We start from the raw sequence: 18,441 nt of genomic DNA, 5'->3' as shown, positions 1-18,441 counted from the left end.
TGCCTGACTCCTGCATTCTTGAACCATTGAATGAAAAGAGCGCCTGAGCCACACCCAATGCCTTAACCACACAGCCATCCTTCCACTTGATATACAGTCCCACTTCCTTGGGTGCCAGGGTCAACTGGCACACCCAGAGCACTGAGTCTGACAGAAAAGCATATTTTAAAAGGCCAAAGGAAGCACCAGGCTTGGATCTGCTCACGATCATCTTGGTCCTGGAGCAGTTTGTGCCAAGATAGGAAGCAGGCCCCACACCCCTGGGCTGTGCATTCTAAGGGGTGTGGTGGGGACCACATGTGCTTATTGGGAACATTTGATCATGTTTTCTTGATTATTACTATTATTTGGTATGGGGAGTTGCTTTTCTTTTGGAATAAACCCCTCTGAGGAGTCCCAGATGGATTCCTGGGGGAAATCCTTTCTGTCTGGCTAGGAAGGAACTAAGAGGAATAGCCAAAGGCCTGTTTTGCATTAAATTATCCTCCTCCTGTACAGAGCACCAAAGCCAAATATGTCAGAAATGAAATCAGGTGCCAGCTGCAGCCAGTGAGGGACTGTCTGTGGGTAGTGAGCACCCACAATTCCAGGTGAAATTGACAGGAGCTGCAGCTGCTCAGCACTTCCATTAAATCAGAGCCGCTCAATGTCTCAGGTTGGTTCTCTTCCGAGGGTTTACCTCAACTAGCTAGATGAAGGTAAAAAGCCTGTTCAAGGCTCAAGTTAAATTCATGGTTAAATTAGGATTAGCTAATAATCCTAATCTAATCTCATCTTTTCTTCCTCAGCTAGACAGACCCCGTCAGAGGCACATAAAACTGTATGTTATAGCACAATTCTCTTGTTGTCCTCCTCAAACCAGGGTAAAAGCCAAAGCTCTGTGCTGATTTATAACCACCAAACCCCAGGAAAGGGGCTGTGGGTGACATCTGGTCCTTAGAGAATGGCAGCTTTCCTGCAGAGTCTAGATTAGGAATGACTGAGTAATGTCCTCCTAGCCAGCAGCACTGCATCTCACCCCTTGCAGCAGGCAGGAAGCTGGACTGCTGTCCTTGGCACTTGGGGGAAGGGATTTCATGAATGAAAGTCCTGAAGCACCAGTCTTGGCAACAGTCACTGAACTCAGTAGGACTAATTCTCTCTTATGTAAAGTATGCACTCCCGTCCCATTGGCTGGGAGCACGAGCCTTTGGTAAAGCGTGTGTGCTGCAAGATTTTCACTTTAGATCATGAAATAAACTTTAGGGGTGAGTCAAAACAGGATGGAGTCTCACAGAGTGGGGGGGAGGGGTTGAAAGGGGTGCTTCCTCCTCCCCACCCCAACCCCAGGCTACTACCATGCCTCACTGACAGCCACCTTCATGAAAAAACAAGTTGATGGGCTTCTACCAAAGTCCCCACAGAAGCCTAGGTCAGACCTCAAGCTCCAGGGTGTGCTCTGAAATCCCACCATTGGCCAGGGATTGCTCTCATAGAAAGCCAGCAGCACGGCCTGTAATGGGACTGACTCTCATTGTGAGACTGCTTTTAATGCTGAGACTGGACCTATCCGCTCCCCAAGCCCTCTCCCCTCAATACACACCATGGCCACAGCTGGGGGTGGGTGCTCCAGAGTCCCAGGCCAGCACAGAGTGACAGAGAGTATCACATTTAGTCCCACCACATGGCCAGTGCAGTCAGTGTCTCTCTCGGGAGCTTTACAACTCAGCAGCTCAGGAAACTCCACCAGGGAGCAGTTCTCTGTCCAACCAGTGGTAAGACTGACAAGTGGGGTAAGACTGATTCCTGGGGCTCCCTCGAGCCCAGTGATCTATCGAGTCTTAGAGGTTAGCAGAGAGCATGCTGTTCAGTCAGCCCCGCACAGCTATGTCTATTCTCTCTTTTCAACCAGCTATGGTGGATTTAGTGCCAAACTGACAGCCCTGGGGGCTGGAGTTCTCTTATTTAGCCCCAGAACAAGCATGGCACAGGCAGCTGTTTTCCTTGTACTAGCCATTGTGTACCTTACCCAGCCCCGGAGGGAGGGCTCTACTCAAAGGCCCAGCAAGTGCCAGCTGTTATGGTGCTTTTTGTTTTGACATGGATACTTGGTGCTGGAGGAGGGCTGAACATCAGCTTATAAACATTTTGCACAGGCTGCCAAACCAGCACCCAGTGGATGTGATTTTGGGGCCAGATTTGATCCTGGTGGAGATGTATCCATACTATAAAGTTTGTCTGGATCCAGATTAAAACTTCCCCCCAGTGTGGGCCATTCAGTTTCAGGATTTGGTTTGGACCCCTCTCCAGTGAGGCAGGTGACTAGCTTTAATAGGTCAGGGGAGATATTCAGGCATCAGCTTATCTGAAATCTGCACAGATGGGATCTGACCTCATGCTTCTCACTGCGGGACCAGGACCATGGTAAGGGTGAAGTTCTATTGATTTAGGGCTTCATTCACTGCTGCGACTCCATGGCTATGTTGGTCCAACATCAATGATTTTAGTGATGTTACATTGGTTCAAAACTGGAGTAATGCCCCTATGCTTAGCCACAGTGTAGCTCTGCTATGTTCAGACTGCTAGATTGGATGCAAAACTGGGCTGGAAATCTTGCCAGAAATCTTCTGCTTCCTGGCAGGCTCCATGAATCCAGCAGTACTTTGGCACTTATTGGCCCCGCCAGAACAAGGCCTTCTCTAAACACACAAGTAGCATCAGTTTAACTAAAACAGCTTAAGTCATTTTAGTGAAACTGGTGCAACCTCCTATGTAGCTGCGCTTACATCAGGTTACAACTGGTTCATACTGATTTGAGCTTAAATTGATCAGCTACAGGGCATCTAGTGTAGTCCAAGATTTAAGGCTGTATAAAAGTTTACTAGACTTAAAGCTTCAGTGGATTTGAAGTGGAGGTAATGGCACAGCTGCAAGACCAGTATAGGATCACTGTAGTCTCTGCACAGGGGGATAGATGCGAGAGATGAATATCCCTGATTGGTAGGCAGTTGATGTAGGCAGGGTCAGACCAGCAGAGGGAGTATGGTATTTACACAGGATAGGTGTGAACTCAGCTTATCATCGGAGTGGGTGGAATGAATCTGGCATAAGACCATGTCTGATTTGATTACAGTTCCAACTGGCTTTTAGAGCAGGCTCAAGGGGACACAGAGTTCTCTCAAAACTTTTCCAAAGAAAAAACTCTCATCTCTCCAAGATTGATCCAGAACTGACCTAGAAGCATGGCGCTCACTTGAAGGACTTCAAATGAACTCAGGGCATTTATGTGATTAGAGTATGAAATGTCTCTGAGAAGCGTTAGGCACTATTCTTCATACATACTTAAAGTACCAGGGAGCACCGGCTGAAGAGCAACTGTGCTGAAGTTACACTGGACGAGCAATTGGCTCAGGGAGAAGAGTAGTGAGAGATGGGCTGGGGATTGATTGAGGGGGCTGCCTTGCAGAGGACCATTCTCCAGTCTCCTCCAGTGGCCTGGGAGGAGGAAGCAAGCTCAGCAGAACCAGTAAGTACAGGTGGTGTGACGGCAGCTATATCCTGGAGTGAAAATCCTTCAGAAGCAGTTTATAACAGTGTCAGACACAAGCCTGGTTTCAATTTGTTTCGCAGTAGCCCGCTAGTCATTAGTGCTTCAGGAGTGCCCACTTTATTAACCAGGCAGGACTCTGTGCATAAGAGACATGGATTGACTCACCCCTGCATCACTCCAATTTTACACTAGGCTATATCCTGGAGTGAAAATCCTTCAGAAGCAGTTTATAACAGTGTCAGACACAAGCCTGGTTTCAATTTGTTTCGCAGTAGCCCGCTAGTCATTAGTGCTTCAGGAGTGCCCACTTTATTAACCAGGCAGGACTCTGTGCATAAGAGACATGGATTGACTCACCCCTGCATCACTCCAATTTTACACTAGGGTAACCCCCCCTGATTTCAGTGCCACTACACCAGCATCAAACTGGACTAAAGCAGTGGTTTGAATCAAGCTCACCATCTCCTACTACTGCTGTAGTTAATCCAGGTGGTCAGCAAGTCCTAGGAACAAACATCTCAACCACCATAAAACCAACCATTCCTGAGAGGCACAAGTCTTTCTTTTTACAGACAGCAAGTTCATAAACACGCTGTGTTCTGGGAGGGTTTGGATGGTTTTCATGCTCCCTTTAGTCCAACAAATGGAGGACTGTGCAACTTTTATACTACAGCTACATAGACTCCATAGGTAGTTCATTGGAAACCAGCCCAGCCGGCTGCCATTCAAGAGGACTTGGCTGATTTGTCTGCTAGGATTTAGGGGTTTCCCTAGGAGCAGAAAGAACTCCACAAACATTTAAGAACGATTTCAGAGGAGTATGGCCTAGCAAGTTCCAGTGAGCCATGTCCAGTTACGCAGTTTACAACGTGACAATTCTTACTTCATTGTTCTAAATTATACACAGGCCCCTCGGTAGATCTCAGCCTGCCAAGGGAAGGACATGAGTCTTTTAAATTGGGATCAAGACCATGAACAAGGGAGAGAACCAAAATAATCTGAGGAAGATGCTGGGGGAAATGGCAGGTTTCATTTCTGTAACATACTGGCTATTTCTCATTGGCTGAGTTTCTTTGCTCACACTCTCTGATGTCAATAAACTGCAATAACAAAGAAGTAGGATATAGCAGTTTACAGACATCTTTGAGGCAGCTAGGACTTTTACACTGAACACTGCCCTTGAATGGGGCAGGATTGATTTACAAAGCCCCAAATCCTTCCCAATAAATAGCTGGTGTCTTACTCCATCTGTCTCCACTGATGAAGGTACCTGGTTCCCTTGTTGCTTTGTCCCATCATCTGACCAGTCCTTCTTTGTGCAGCTTTTTACACTATTTACTCTAAAATTCCCTGCCACTACAGCTTAAGCCCACAGGACTCTATGAATGCCAGATACTGAAGCCGGGGGCATTAGACCAGGAGTGAATTTGGCCTGTTCTCAATTAAACTAAAAGGCAACAAATAAAATGGGACAAAAGGAAAATAAAACTATACACTGAGTACAAAGTTAGCCAGTGGAACTCACTGCCACATGGTATTAATGATACAAATATGTAAGCTTCAGAAAAGGATTAGAGTGATGTTTGTCACCCAGTGTAGTTTCTATTCCAAGAGCAGGGACTCTGCAGCTCAGAAGCAACAATCCTGCAGCTTGGCTGGTTCTGCCTGGCTCACAGAGAGCCCACCCTGAACCACCTCAGCACTGCCCTCTGCTGGCTAATTCACCAGCATGTGGATCCTTGCTCCTCTGCAGGGTGCTTTGGTTTCTTTTGCCTGCCCAGACCTCAGGCCTTCTAGTGTGACGCTGGGAATGTGGAACCCTACAAGAATGAGCAAAGCTGTGTGGGAACCTTCCCTGCCACAGGGGGAATGGCTACCTAATTCTCTTGGCAGGTTGAGGTGGGACCATGAGGCTGGGAAAGGAGGGGAGAGCTCTTTCCCACCTCCCCACTCTGCAGCATGCAGGCAGCCCCAAGGAGCAGGGAGCTAGTGGGGAGAGGCAGATGGGGGAGCAAGGTTAATGGAGCAGAGACAGGGATGGAAGAATCTGCTAGATCTCTTCTTTCTGCGGGTCTGAGCAGCACATAGCTTGTGTGTTTTGCTGCCATTGGAGAATTTTTCCAGACAACTCAGGCCTGTGAGACACCTCTGTTTTCCTATGGCTTTAGAGTCTCTCTCAGCTAATACTATCAGGAATAGACATCCTGCTAGACAATGCTCCCAAACCAAGGTTCATGCGTCTGCTAGGGAAATAACAGCCTCAGCAACCTGCAGCCTTATCTTGTCTAGAGACATTGGTTTAGCTAACGTAGTGATTAGCAGCATAAACTGCCTCAGCTGTCTGGGCAGCCCTTGATCCAAGTCAGAGGGTGGGGCTGGATATAGGAGCATTAGTGGCACTAGGAGCAGGTGGCTCAGTTCCATGCAGCCTTTTGAAAATACAGGCTGTGCTGTTTGTTTTTGTTTAAGGAATGTTGTTAAGGAGGTGATGCAAAAACCAGAGAGGGCGGAGGCTTCAAACATTCCCCTCTGGACTCATCCCATCCTGCAGTGGGATTGTGGAGCAAGAATAATAATAATATATTTGGCCTCTCTATAGCACCTCTTATCTAAGCATGTTGCAGCACTTCACTAATAATTACCCCTCCATGCTCCCCTGAGGGCTGGAGGAATTGGAAAGTCTTCTGTCCCCTCTAACACTGAAATGTTTTCCCCACCTCTGCTCCTCTAACCTCTCAAAGTAGGGTTACAAAGGAGAGAGGTGCCTTTTCCTTGCCCCTAGGTTAGGAGCCCTCAAAGGAGGCTGATAGGTTTTGGTAAGCTATAAGGGTGTGAGGTAGTGGAATTGCATCTGTTTACACTAGGGCTCAGCGTTTTGAAGCAGAGCCTGAGGACAAAGGGCAGGGGCTCATTTACAGGATACAGATTTTTCTAATCTCCCTCTTAACCAGGTTAGTATCACTGCTGCAATTCAGGGCTATCAACAGAGCCATGCATTTTCCTGGGACGGTGCAAAATCAGCATGGATGGAGAGCCAAGAGCAGAAGGAAACACCACGGGATGAGAACACCATTTCCCTGGATACAAGCCCTTCTCCCAAGGTTTCCATTGAAAGAGACCCTACAGAGTGACTCTGGTCAAGAGACAGCAGAGCTCCAAGATTCTCCAAATACTCCAGACAGCTGCAAACTCTGCAGAATTCCTTTCCTCTTAGCCACAGGTTCAGACAAAGTTCTATTAAAAAAACCAACAACCCCATTTACAGTTTGACACATGATTTTAATTTGACAAGAAAGTTACAAAACAGCCTAGAAAAAGGAGCAGGGGAAGTGTGATCTGATGGAAAGGCTGTCAATGAGACAGGCAATTCTTCTGATTACAAGACAGAACACCAGTGCCCTGGGATGTGGAACAGGGCAGTACTAAGAGCAGACACAGGAGCCTATTCATGTCAATCACAGAGATTTACACTTTGCTAATCCTATTCTAATCTGTACACGGAAACCACAGAATTAAGTAAACTGTAAAACCAAATCACCCCCTAAGGAAAAACTCAGGGAAATGTCTTAATAAAGATAAATGGGCAGCTAATGTTTCAGGCAATGGGAAACCGAAAGTGATGATAAAGCTGTTTTAGCAAGACTGCAAACCCACCTGTTCAGGCCATAAACCAGCTTCTACCTGACAGATGAGGGAGTAGGGGGTTGGAAGGACCGTCCCAATTGGTTGGTTAGCCCATAATTGTCCACTGCAGGGTTTCTTGCACTTTCCTCTGAAGCATCTGGTGACAGCTACTAGCAATGGCAGGATACTGGCATGACTGGACCATTGATCTGAGGAGTATGGCCAGTACCATGTTCCCTATGGAGTGTGATGAGTGGGACTGGGGACATAGGGCCAGGTTTCAGAAAGGACTTATCTCTGTCGGATGCCAGGGTGCTCAAAACAATGCAAGCTGGGTCAGGCAGCCAGCTTTCAAATCCTACAGCCTGAGCATGGACCACAGGCCTCTCTGCATGCGTAATAAAGATCTTTTCCCTGTAACTCTGCCCTCCTGTAGCATCACTTATTGCTAATGAAACACCCCACAGGACCCTGTGCTCCAGGTGCTGGGGGTGGCAGGACCCTCCCCAAGGCACTGCTGCTGCAAGGGTTGGCCACCTTTGCTGTGAACAGGAGGGAGGCTGACAAGACCAGAGGTGCCCCTATCCTGGCTGCTCACATAGGAACAGCAGCAGCGGCACCTGGGGAGGAGGGGGATGTCTCGCCACCCGAGGTGAAGTGGTGGTAGCCGTGGCAGTGATTACTAGGCCACACACCTCGCTGCTGGCTCCAGTGGTCATGCAGAGCTTTCCTAGCTTTGCTGCTTTGTCCAGGCAAGTCTCCTCATGTAACTAGCCGAGCTAGGGTGGGGCTTGGAGGCTCCGTCCAGTTGGTTAGTGTGGGAGTGAGGAGACCTGAGATGGGCCAAGCAGTCTAGTCTCCTCAGGATTTGGGGGAGCAGCAGCTCTTCCTCTCCCACTTGTGGTTTCAGGTGAGGCCTGCTCCTTGTACCTTCCAATCTGTGATTATCTGATGATGTTGCCCTAGTGATATCATGTCATAGGATCCACAGTCTTCAGGTCCTAGGTCTATTGTCAGTGCTCCTTAACATGGCCCTACTCCTGGATGGGACCATCCCTGACTCTCCAAGGTAATCCAGTTCTCTTCAGTGGGCCTGCTTGGGTCATTAACAGCTACAAGATCGGGCCTTTATCTGGTATCAGACTTCCTGCTATAGGATGAGCTAAGTGGCTCACCTTGTCTCATTCCATAAGGGGTAGGAAATGGATACTGATGCAATGGTCACTCCCATACCATGATGGAAACATCAAGACAGGACTGATTAGGTTGAATAGGAGGATCAGATGAGACAGTGAGGAGCAGGGCCTGTTAGGGAAGGATCAAAGCCAGACAAGGGAGTAAACAGCAGTGAGCTGGGCTGGGAAAAAGCAGGCTCCCTGTGTGCTGACAGACTGGTGGAGAAGCAGCAGGAAAAGGATGGACATGCAGCCCCAAAATTGCTCCAGATAGGCAGCCCCAAGGGCAGCAAATCCAAACACCACTCAGGCTGAGAAGTCGCCAGAGGTTGACGTGGGGGCCACAGAATGGGCCAGAAACACAGGGCGAGTAAGAGCAAAGCCCATTTAGCAGAACAGAGTTTGAATGAGTGATGTGAGAGATGTTTGGATAGACGTCTGACTGGAGGGGATGCAGGAAAGAGCTGGGGCTAAAGGGCACACTCCAGTGCAGGAATGAAGAGAGAGAGAGATTGGACAGTGGCTGGTCAGAAGGAGAGGGACCAGGGATGCCTTCTGTGTGGCGGGGAGGAAAACAGAACATAGGACACGGTGTGCATGTTGACTTCACAAGTCACCTTGACCCAGCAGGCCATAAAATGTTGCTGACCTGTCTGTGGGAGCTGGAAGGAGGGGGAAGGTCTGGTCAAGTGATTCCTTGGTTCAATTCCTTCCCCTGTGAGAACTCTTAGAGGGCTCTGTTGGGTGGCCGCACATCCCCCCTGAAGTGACTCACATGAAAGATCAGATGGCGGTGAAGATCCTTCCCTCTGGTTCAGTGCGTTTAGAGATGTTGGGACTGGACTGCCAGTGGTTCGCTGAGGACATTCAGCAGCATGCCTCCTTCTCATCAGGGACATGTGGCATAGTTCCCATCATCTTCCCCACACCCAGTGAGATCAGGATGTGAATGAAAGCGAACTGGCTGACTTTGTGTGTGGAAAACTCTGAGACTGGTGAGGGAAGCAACTAGAGTAACTCCCAACAGCTGCTGTCACCGTGACTGCTCCTGTCATAAGTAGATAGGTAAGGTAAGGGTTAATTTTCTTTTGCCTGTAAAGGGTGAACAAAGGGAACCAAACACCTGACCAGAGGACCAATCACAGAACTGGATTTTTTAAAAGTCAGGGGCGGGAATTGTGTACTCTAGGTCTTTTGTTTTTCCCAGCTATGGAGGAAACATCTTTTCTGATAACTCCTATTTCTTTCTAATATTTTCCTACAAAGTGTGAGTACAAAGGCCCCAAGGAAATAGCTGTTATATGCTTTGGGTTGTATTTACAGGTGTGTTGATTTGCTGGACTGGTTTAAGGGGCTATCTTTTAAATCAGACTGTTTATCATATTTTCTTATAAGCAAGAGCCTGTATTGATCTCTTAATGCAGTATTATTGTTTTGTATTTCTTTCTTTTTATATAAATTCTTTTTTAAAACCTGGCTGAGGTTTTTGGGTTTCTCCGGTAAGGCTACAGAAGGGGGGTGGAAGAATCTTTTATATTAGCTTTACTAGATTTGAATGCATCGCCTCAGGGGGAGGGTGATTTCCTCTTTGTTGCCTTCAAGAGTTAAGTACTGCATCGCCCAGGCTCACCAGGGAAAAGGGAGGGGAAGCAGGGAGCAGATAACGAGGAGACAAGGGGGAAGAGCTTTTTTTCCCCTTGAGAAGGAGACCCAGGGGTTCTGGTCTTGGGGTCCCCAGGGAAAGGTTGGGGTGACTCGGGGTAACTAGGAACCCTAAATAGTCCTAGTTGGTGGCAGCGAGATAAAATCCAAGCTGGCTATAAGCTTGGGGGAGGTTCAGATAAACACTCAGATTTTGAACTCTAAGTCCAAGATTTGAAGACAAACGTTTATTACTGGAGGCAGCGGTATTGCGAAGTACGAATCCAAGCCAACAAGCTACATTACTTTCTTTTTTTCCCTAGGATTAGCAGTGAGAAAGGGTTGGTTTTAAAGTGCTAGAGAGAAAAACTTTTTTTCTGCCTGCTTTTAGCAGCTTGCATTTTAGCAGAGTCATTAAAGAGAACCATTACAGGTCTTTTGTTAAACAATTGGGACTTAAGTACCCAGCCAGCAAACGCACACAGGTAAATACAGTAGCTTTTGTTTGGTTCAATTGCCTATCAAACAGAGCCAGAGCAAGTCAAATCAGTTGCTAGGCAATCTCAAGAGACAGAAAGCCAGCAATTCAGGCAACAACCACCAGAGGGCACCACAACACAAGAAAACAGAAACCATGAGTTCCAAGATGCCTGAAAGCAGGAACGCGAGACTAGCAACAAGCAGAGACAAACGAAAAAAAACGATCACAAGACAGACATGAAAAAAGACTAAGGAGATGAACAAGAAGAAAAAAAGAAGCCACAAAAGAGACAACAAGTCAAACTGGCAGCACACAAGAGAGAAAAGAAAAAAGGCAGATCACGAAAGAAAACAACAAAAGAGAGAGCAGCATGCCAAAAGACAGAAGAACTCCAGAGGGAGGGAGAAACCACCGCCAAGAAATGGAAAAACAACAAAAAGAAAGTGAAGAGAGGGAAAAACAGAGAAAGCATGAACTGGAATAGAACAGGCTAAGCATCAGCCCCAGCAAATCCTAACCCTCCGGCGCCAGTTGTTGTTCACCGCACAGGAAATTTCCCAACTACAAGGCAGGTGATGACACGGAGACCTTCTTAGAAAATTTTGAAAGGGTCTGTATTGGGTACACAGCATCCCTGAAAGACCAGTACATGCTAGAGCTGAGGTCACACATCAGTGGACCCTTGGCAGACGTGGCGGCTGAAATGCCAAGGGACCAAATGAACGATTATAAACTGTTTCAAACCCATGGCCAGATCCAGAATGGGGATAACCCCGGATCACGCCCCGTCGGCGGTTCAGAAACCAAAAGTGAAACCAGAGGGGTCATTTCCCAAACACGCCTACTACGTGGGAAGCATTGTGACGCCTGGATAGCAGGATCCCAGGCCAAACCTTTGAACAACTGCGCCACCTCATGCAAATGGAGCAGTTCTTGGATGGTGTTCCTGAGGACATACACGTACATCCTAGATGGAAACCCAAAACTCTCACCGAGGCGGGGGAGATTGGAGCCAAATGGATGGAGTGGCAGAAAGCAAGAAAGCTACTGTAAAGGGGAGTGAAAACCCCAGGCCACACCGACAATAAACCCTACAACCGAGCGCAAACCCGACAATAAACCCTACAACCGAGGGCAACCCAAAACCCCACCTACAAACCAAGGAAAGCCACAGACACCCTATCCTTCCACCACCTCACCAGTCTTCAGTAACTTACTTCAACCCAGTGACCCGTTATCTGGAAGATGCTATAAGTGTAATGAAACGGGACATATCAAAGCCAACTGCCCAAAGGCCAACTGCCCGAATAACCCCACCCGGGTGCAAGTCATTGCACCCCCAGCAACCAAAGATCCCCAGGCCCAGATACCTCTCAAATCCCCTTGGAGCGAAGGGAAAATTTGAGAGTGGCGGAAAGAAGGTTACCGCGTGGAGAGACACGGGGGCACAAGTGTCAGCTATCCACCAATCCTTCGTCGATCCCAAACTCATCAACCCAAGGGCCAAAGTGACCATTTACCCCTTCATGTCACAAGCTGTGGACTTGCCTACAGCTGAACTGCCTGTCCAGTACAAAGGCTGGTCAGGAATGTGGACTTTTGCAGTCTATGACAATTATCCATCCCCATGCTACTGGGGGAAGACTTGGCCAACCAAGTGAAGCAGTCCAAGAGAGTGGGAATGGTTACACGCAGCCAAACCAGGCAAGCTTCCAGACCCATTCCTGTTCCTGAGCCGTCCACAGAGAACCTGTCTGTGTTACCAGAGACCCAGACTGAGGTAGTGGACCCGGATCCCATGTCAACGGCTGAACCAGCCACAGCACCTCCAGTCCCAGACCCGGAACTGGAACAGCAACCAGCACCAGCACAAGCAAGTGCAACCACACCTTCAACCCCAACGCCAGAAGGGACCAACGAGCCTGAACTGGCAGAAGCAACAGACAACCATACCGAAGAGGCTCAGCAGAGCCTGAAATACCACCAGGTGCACCAGCGGACAGCGGTACACCAGCTACAGAAACAACCCCATCATCTACATCACTTCCAGAGGGACCAAGCCCAAGTCCCCAGTCTGAGGAAGAACTGGTGTCCCCAGCTTCAAGGGAACAGTTCCAGACTGAGCAGGAAGCAGATGACAGCCTTCAGAAAGCTTGGGTGGCGGCACGGAGCAACCCACCGCCTCTCAGCTCTTCTTCTAACCGATCCCGGTTTGTTATAGACCAAGGACTTTTTACAAGGAAATTCTTTCTGGTGGACACGCCAGGAAGAATGGCAGCCGCACAAACGGTTGGTGGTTCCAACTAAATACAGGGGGGGAAGCTCTTAAGCTTAGCCCATGATCATCCCAGTGGTCATGCTGGGGTGAACAGAACCAAAGACAGGTTGGGGAAGTCCTTCTACTGGAGGGGATGGGCAAGGAAGTTGCCCAGTATGTCCAGTCTTGTGAGGTGTGCCAAAGAGTGGGAAAGCCTCAAGATCTGGTCAAGGCCCCTCTCCAGCCACTCCCCATAATTGAGGTCCCATTTCAGCGAGTAGCTGTGGATATTCTGGGTCCTTTTCCAAGAAAGACACCCAGGGGAAAGCAGTACGTACTGACTTTCGTGGACTTTGCTACCCGATGGCCAGAAGCAGTTGCTCTAGGCAACACCAGGGCTAAAGCGGTGTGCCAGGCCCTAACAGACATTTTCGCCAGGGTAGGTTGGCCCTCCGATATCCTTACCGATTCAGGATCTAATTTCCTGGCAGGCACCATGAAAGACCTGTGGGAAAATCATGGGGTGAATCACTTGGTTGCCACCCCGTACCACCATCAAACCATGGCCTGGGAAAGGTTTAATGGAACTTTGGGGCCATGATCCGTAAATTCGTAAATGAATACTCCAACGACTGGACCTAGTGTTGCAGCAGTTGCTCTTTGCTTACAGGGCTGTACCACATCCCAGTTTAGGGTTTTCACCCTTTGAACTTGTGTATGGCCATGAGGTTAAGGGGCCATTACAGTTGGTGAAGCACCAATGGGAGGGGTTTACACCCTCTCCAGGAACTAACATTCTGGACTTTGTAAGCAACCTACAAAACACCCTCCGCCATTCTCTAGCCCTTGCTAGAGAAAACCTAAAGGATACTCAGGAAGAGCAAAAGGCCTGGTACGATAAACATACCAGAGACCGTTCCTTCAAGAGAGGAGACCAGGTTATGGTCTTGAAGGCGCAACAGGCCCATAAGATGGAAGCATCATGGGAGGGGCCATTCACGGTCCAAGAGCGCCTGGGAGCTGTTAACTACCTCATAGCATTTCCCAATTCCTCACTAAACCCAAAGTGTACCATGTTAATTCTCTCAAGCCCTTTTATTCCAGAGACTTACAGGTTTGTCAGTTTACAGTCCAGGGGCAGAGGACGCTGAGTGGCCTGATGGCGTCTACTATGACGGGAAAAAGGACGGGGGCGTGGAAGAGGTGAACCTCTCAACCACCCTGGAACGTCTGCAGCGGCAACAAATCCAGGAGCTGTGCACCAGCTTCGCACCATTGTTCTCAGCCACTCCAGGACGGACTGAACGGGCATACCACTCCATTGACACAGGTAATGCTCACCCAATTAGAACACCACCCTACCGGGTGTCCCCTCACGCACAAGCTGCTATAGAGCGGGAGATCCAGAACATGCTACAGATGGGTATAATCCGCTCATCTACCAGTGCATGGGCATCTCCAGTGGTTCTGGTACCCAAACCAGATGGGGAAATACGCTTTTGCGTGGACTACCGTAAGCTAAATGCGGTAACTCGTCCAGACAACTATCCAATGCCACGCACCGATGAGCTATTGGAAAAGTTGGGACACGTGCCCAGTTCATCTCTACAATAGACTTAACCAAGGGGTACTGGCAAGTACCGCTAGATGAACCTGCCAAGGAAAGGTCAGCATTCGTCACCCATGCAGGGGTGTATGAATTTAATGTACTTCCTTTCGGGCTGCGAAATGCACCCGCCACCTTCCAGAGGCTGGTAGATGGTCTACTAGCAGGACTGGGAGAATATGCAGTTGCCTACCTCGATGATGTGGCCATTTTTTCAGACTCCTGGCCCGAACACCTAGAACACCTGGAAAAGGTCTTTGACCGTATCAGGCAGGCAGGACTAACTGTTAAGGCCAAAAAGTGTCAAATAGGCCAAAACAGAGTGACTTACCTGGGACACCAGGTGGGTCGAGGAACCATAAACCCCCTACAGGCCAAGGTGGAGGCTATCCAAAAGTGGCCTGTCCCAAAGTCAAAGAAACAGGTCCAATCCTTCTTAGGCTTGGCCGGGTACTACAGGCGATTTGTACCACACTACAGCCAAATCTGCACCACTGACCGACCTGACCAAGAAGCCCCAGCCAACTACAGTTAAATGGACTGATGAGTGTCAGGAAGCCTTTACCCAACTTAAGGCGACGCTCACGTCTGACCCTGTGCTAAGGGCCCCAGACTTTGACAAACCATTCCTAGTAACCACCGATGCATCTGAGCGTGGTATAGGAGCAGTTCTTATGCAGGAAGGACCGGATCACAACTTCCATCCTGTCGTGTTTCTCAGCAAGAAACTATCTGAGAGGGAAAGCCACTGGTCAGTCAGTGAAAAGGAATGCTATGCCATTGTGTACGCCCTGGAAAAGCTACGCCCATACGTTTGGGGACGGCGGTTCCAGCTACAAACTGACCATGCTGCGCTAAAGTGGCTTCATACAGCCAAAGGGAACAACAAGAAACTTCTTCGTTGGAGTCTAGCTCTCCAAGATTTTGATTTTGAAATTCAACACATTTCAGGAGCTTCTAACAAAGTAGCTGATGCACTCTCACACTGGTTAAAACTTTTCCTTAAGATGTAGAAGTCTTGTAGTTTACATGCTTACTAGTATATGTAAAGGTGCATGTGTTGTATTACTCTGATTAGTTTAAAGTTCTAGGTAGAAATCACCTCCAGTGAAATTTTACACTGTCTGTGATTTGGGGGCGTGTCATAAGTAGATAGGTAAGGTAAGGGTTAATTTTCTTTTGCCTGTAAAGGGTGAACAAAGGGAACCAAACACCTGACCAGAGGACCAATCAGAGAACTGGATTTTTTAAAAGTCAGGGGCGGGAATTGTGTACTCTGGGTCTTTTGTTTTTCCCAGCTATGGAGGAAACAGCTTTTCTGCTAACTCCTATTTCTTTCTAATAATTTTCCTCCTACAAAGTGTGAGTACAAAGGCACAAGGCAAATAGGGGGGTCCCCCAGGGAAAGGTTGGGGTGACTCGGGGTAACTAGGAACCCTAAATAGTCCTAGTTGGTGGCAGCGAGATAAAATCCAAGCTGGCTATGAGCTTGGGGGGAGGTTCAGATAAACACTCAGATTTTGAACTCTAAGTCCAGATTTGAGACAAACGTTTATTACAGCTCCATGTGTTATAAAGTATGTCCGCCCCTGCCACAGATGTTCACAGTCTGGGGTTGCTTTAGAACCACGGACTCTGGGATTCCGATGTGACGCATGCTGCAGTTCATCTGCTAACAACTAGGAGTTTACAGCATTTCCTGGCTCATTTGGATTTTGCCCGGTGTTATCCATGCCTGTCACCTACAGCTTGAACTGACGTAATACAAGCTACTTGGGCCATCCTCATACACTACTCAGAAGCTTCAGCTTGGTGCATGAGGTGGCAACCCACTTGCCTAGTAGAATGGGTCTGTGTGAGCACACCCTGCCTCTGCTCCATGAACAGCCCTGGCTCAAGGGCGAGTTCTAATCTCTAAAGTTCTACGTTGTCTTATCTCCTATGCCCTCGAAGCCAGCTGAGATCACCAGTTCATTGTGTGCTTACAGGCCCAAGCTATGCACTCGGAGTCAGGCGGTTTCCAGTTGAAAGTCCCCAGCTATGAGACATGCTGCCACTTGCAGTCACCCTTAGAGCTCAGGTTAACTGACCTTCAAGGCACAGTGTAAAGCGCAGCTTTTAGATCAGTTGCTTTCTTCACTATGGACAATCAGTAGCTCATGTCACAATCCAGTTCAAGTTGCTAAGTGACAACAAGTGTTGCCTGTCACTTCCTTTCCAACAGCCAAACACTTGAGAGCAAGGCAGTGATAATTAAGGACATCATAAATCGTACACTGCTCACATAATCGACACATACATGTGCTTGTAGTCAAGGTGCTGCACTATGCACTAGGAGCTCTGGATTCGGCTTGTGGCTCTGCAAGACACTTGAGCACTCCGTACCCATCTGTAAAATAAGGACAATACACCTTTCTTACGGGGGTCGGGGGGTGGGTGTGGGGGATAGATCCACAAGAACTTGGAAGATGCTCAGCTAGGATGATGAAGTGGTGAGGAAGCAGACTGATTTGTTGCAGAGGCACAAGGGGATATTTGAATGGACTTGTTGCTACATAGGATCTTGAATCGATTTGTGGCCAAATACACCTCCGTCCCTGTCCCCCATACACACACAAACCTAAAAATCACACATCAGAGCACATAAATGGAGTGTATAGAAAATCTGACAGCCATCAAGGGGATATGCATGTCTACTTAGAATATAGCAGCCACACAGCTCTTGCTATTTCTACCACAGAAGAAATACCACTGCTTCAGCTGGAGTGGTTGAAGGTGGAGGTTTGGCTGGATACAGGAGGCCAAAAATCTAGTATTTTTATAGGACACTCTCTCCCTCCTCACTGTGAATTCTGCAAGCCCTTGCAGACACCAGGCGTTTGATATGAAGACCATAGAAAGCCTCTCATTGGCTTCAGTGAGCTTTGACTCAAGCCCCAGTGGACTCATTTTAGGTTTCTCTCTCCTTTGCTTCAGATCTTGATGCTTCTAGGGCTCTTTGGTGAGCTCTGTAATTATGGAATCTCATAATAGTTTCTCTGGCATCTCTCATTCATCCACAGGGGTGCTGGCTCGATTCTGTGTTTTCCCACTTCCAGTTTAAAGGCAGCAGGAATCCATTGCTGGAAGCAGGACACTGCTTCAGGCCTTATGACAGCCCACTCACTGCTAGACTTCTCTTTCTCCTGGATCTCAATAGCTTCCTTTTGGTCAGCGGTGGCGTTATTTGCAGCCTATTGATTAGCCTTCTGTGTTGATCTAATTTCCAGGACAGTGATCTGTTCTTCAGACAGAGATGAGCTTCTTATACTTCTCCCACTGTACTGGTCATCTTTTCTACTTTTCCCATAAGAACAGCGATACTGGGTCAGACCAAAGGTCCATCTAGCCCAGTATCCTGTCTTCTGACAGTGGCCAATGCCAGGTGTTTCGGAGGGAATGAACAGAACGGGTAATCATCAACTGATCCATCCCCTGTCAGACTCTGGCAGTGAGAGGCTTAGGGACATCCAGAGCATGATGTTCCATCTCTGACCATTACAGATTTTTAAGGCTGGCCTCCTGCATAGCACAGGCCAGAGAACTTCACCCAGCAATTCCTACATCAAGACCACATCTTGTGGTTAAACAAGATGTGTATTTACTAAAGAGACATCCAGTCCTGATTTAACTTACCTCCCAATCCTGCAACTGGATTCTCCCCAGGTGAACCCCTGCGCTATCTATTTCAGCTCCCAGTTTAGCAAACTTTGAGTCCCCAATAATTATAAGGTTAGTGGTCACTCCTGCAACAAGTTTTCCTTGGCATCTGTGGCTGTCTCAGTACTGGAGAAATGCAATAGAAGACTCCCCCAATCTGGTGTAAGAATTGCTGAAAACAGACAGATAATGAGAGAACAGGTTCAACACTTCTGTTCATACTGCTGCAGTGCCAGGGGCAATTGTGGGTAACCTCACCCAAACAACATGCAAGGGGGACAAGCTTCAGAGAACTACTAGTAGCTCTCGCAGTGTAAATGGACACAGAGGGGTGAACAGCGCTGGGTGGCCTGAACTGACAGACAGTACAAGTATCACTGCCCACAGTTTCCAGCACAACGAAGAGCCCTGGCTAGATGAATCAGTATT

The sequence above is a fragment of the Chelonoidis abingdonii genome, chromosome 7, assembly GCF_003597395.2.
Source record: "Chelonoidis abingdonii isolate Lonesome George chromosome 7, CheloAbing_2.0, whole genome shotgun sequence".
Classification (NCBI taxonomy): domain Eukaryota; kingdom Metazoa; phylum Chordata; order Testudines; family Testudinidae; genus Chelonoidis; species Chelonoidis abingdonii.
This window is presented reverse-complemented; position numbering follows the sequence as displayed.